The sequence below is a fragment of the Panthera pardus genome, unplaced genomic scaffold, assembly GCF_024362965.1.
Source record: "Panthera pardus isolate Hobbes unplaced genomic scaffold, ASM2436296v1 HiC_scaffold_16, whole genome shotgun sequence".
NCBI classification, from domain to species: Eukaryota; Metazoa; Chordata; class Mammalia; order Carnivora; family Felidae; genus Panthera; species Panthera pardus.
The window spans coordinates 87,949,538-87,952,692 of NW_026526721.1; the positions used below are offsets into that span (position 1 = coordinate 87,949,538).

The following is a 3,155-nucleotide window of genomic DNA, read 5'->3' on the forward strand; positions in this document are numbered from 1 at the left end:
GTCAATACTCACATTCTACAATGGGAAGAACATCAAGCTTCAGGGATTTATCACTCAAATTGTTGTTGTGAATTGCCCTTGAAAAGGATAGTGACAGACCTCCTCCCCTACCCTGAATTATATTACATCCGAGAGGACTGAAATGGTCATTAATTTTTAATATTATCTCTTCTCAGGGAAGAGCATAATGAATTTTCCTTAGACATTCTTATAGGATTGAAATCCTAGAAATTCTGGGAAGATTTCAGGGTATCTATAGTGAGCTCTGAAAAATGTTAACCAAGTTTCCAGATGAGAGTAGGTAACAGAAAAAACAGTAAATATTAAACTATCTACAATATCAATTCCTACCATAATAACAACTAATAATGCCTGTACAATGCTTTCCTGTTTAGACAGTTTCTTCCCATATGTTTGATCTCGGGTGGGGAAGAATAGATTACACTAGAATGAGGTTTGTGAGATACAGAAAACTGTGTGCCAGGGATAAGATTTGTGCCTTTGTCCTTACTGAAGTTAACAGTCTCATTGGATTAAACATACATCATCACATTAAAAACTATGTCCCAAAGAAGGTAACATTAAATATCTAACAAGTAAAATATATGATATATCAAAATATAAAAGAAGGAAAGTTTAATTATTCTGGACTTGAGTAATCAGAGTAGTCAGTATGGCTGAGGTATGGAAACTCCTTTTCAGAGAAGTTATATATGATAAGTATCAGGAAGTTAAGCCTTCATTGCATTCTGGCCCTTCTCTAGCCTTCCCATCATCACCTCAGTGTACTTTATTCAGGCCTTTAGGAGCATCCTGAGGAGTTTCCTTTATGAAGGTCAGTCAAGTTCTGGAACCTCACACTTCCTTGTCTATCTCTGGAAGTAGAACCTTTTAGCGAAGGTTTAGTAGAAACTTTTTTTTTTAATACATGAAATAATTACCTTTTTTTTTTTTTCATAAAAGTCATATACAAAATGGACCCCAACCAGTAAGGCCTCCTCATCTCAACCTCTTTAATCAAGATTAAAACTCAGTGCATGTGTGTACTTCATCCAGCATCTGCAGTCTGCATCCATACCTTCAGGCTCTGTTAAGGAGAGTCATCCTAAGAGTCTTCAAGCTATCCTTCTCGATGTGGTTTTCAGGACCTTCACTTTCAAAGGAGATGATGAAGAGAGCTTCCTCGCTCCAGATGGGTGCCATGAGCAGGTAGTTCTGAATCTTCTTGTCCTTCTCGAAGGGACAATCTACCTGAGTCCATGTCATGAACTCATGGATTTGTCTGGAGATTTCCCTAAATTCCTTGAAGTTAACATTCCCATTGGGCAAGTGATTGGTATGGATTTTGTGCAGGAAGTAAATGTCCTTAACAAAAAGGTTGAATACAGGGATAACAATCTTCTCTCTGCTGTTGTTGGCCATCTGGGACCTTTGTGTGGCCCCCTGCAGGGCCGTGCGGTAGTTGCAGAAGTTGCTGGATGGGTCCATGTGGTGCTCCAAGATGTCAAACTTGGCCATCTTGACTTTGGACCACGTTTTCTTAAGCCTCGCCACAGGACTGAGGTTCATGCCAGAGATGATGGACATCATAGAGTTGAAATTCCCGATATTAAAGTGCTTCTGGGCCACAGCAAGAAAGAACTCTAGCATGTGAGTCCAGTGCTTCTTCTTCACCACCTGGCACACCTCAGTGGCCACTAGCACGCTAAGGCAGTTGAACCACTGTCACAGGCTTCCAGGCTATATGTCTTGGTCGGGTCCCCTTGGCACCGGTGCTTGTCCCAAGAGTTCATGTGGCTGACGATCTGCATCAGATCCTCAGGGTGAATGTTATTGATCCTCTCCAGCTCAATATGAGTCAGCTGCTGGGCCAGCACCAGGGGGTCAAAGCACACACCCAGGATGTCCTTCTGAGTGGCTGGTGGCTTAGCCTTGAGGAAAGACCCTTTGTCCATGGCTGGTGAGGGAAGCTTTTCCCACAGCTCCTGAAGCTGGCTCTGGGCAGCCGGCTACAGCAGCAGGCTCTGTGTCATTTGGGAAATAGCCTTCTTCACTGTGCCATTCTACTCATTACACTGTGTGACCCGGTGGGTAATAGTCTTCGGTTCAACCATGGCCTTCTCATCCTGGAAGTCACAGGAGAAGGCCTCTGTCCACTCCTTTAACAGCTGCACAGCCTTGGCTGAGAAGGACTTCAGCTTGGCCAAAGAGGTATGCCAATGATCCTCTACCACTCTGTAGCAAAGGATTTCTCCTGCATCGAAACCATCCATGTTTAAAAATCTTGCCCAGTCTGAGTGTAGAAAATAGCAAGCTACAAGGATGGATGGTGAAAGCAGCTATTGATTCAAGTAGACAGCTAAGTATGGCCATTCATTCAACCAATACTTACTGAGCACTAACAAGGCATCTGGCACTGGGTACTTAAACACATTACTGAGATATGAGGGAAAATGTAGTATTTGATTCCAAATATAAAACAGAATAGATTCATACAATTTATCCACAGTAAGAACAAAGAAAATTATTTATTCCAAACCCTTTATCATGAATATCAAGTAACTAAGACACCAAAAGTCACTTACTCAATAGGTGGTTAGTATCAAAGCCAAATTTTAGAACCTAGATCATTTTATTCTTTGCCAATCCGTCTTACCCAAGGGTTCCAGGAAGACATTATCATCACCTTTCTTTATTGAAACTTTCAATCTTCTTCTCTGAAAGAAAATGTGAAAAATGTCTTTCAGTGCACAAGTAGGCTTTATCTTTTTTCTTATTATTTTATTCCAAGACTATTAGTTCCTCACCATCTAATACTTATTCTTTAATGAAATGAACTTGAATAACTGGGTAAACATCTACAATGTTTAACAAACTATTGTCATACTTTAAATAATGGCAAAACTACCAAAGCCGTATTGTTCAATAAGAGAGCCACTGGCCACAATTTAAATTACATACAATTATCCACTTTCTCAGTTGCGGTAACTACATTTCACGTGTTCAGTAGCCACATGTAGCCAGTGGCCACCATATTGAACAGTGCAAATATAGAACATTTCCATCATTGTAAAAAGCTCTATTGCAAAGTATCACATTAAAACAAAGAACCAGCTTCCCACCTGGCACTGTAAGGAATGAATTAAATTGCAAAA

General features: G+C 40.6%; 1 pseudogene; it reads right to left on the minus strand.

The window, feature by feature from the left end:
* Nucleotides 1-1,039: 1,039 nt before the first annotated feature.
* LOC109275112 (ras-GEF domain-containing family member 1A-like) lies at nt 1,040-2,273 on the minus strand (annotated as a pseudogene).
* Between the last annotated feature and the right edge of the window lie 882 nt (nt 2,274-3,155).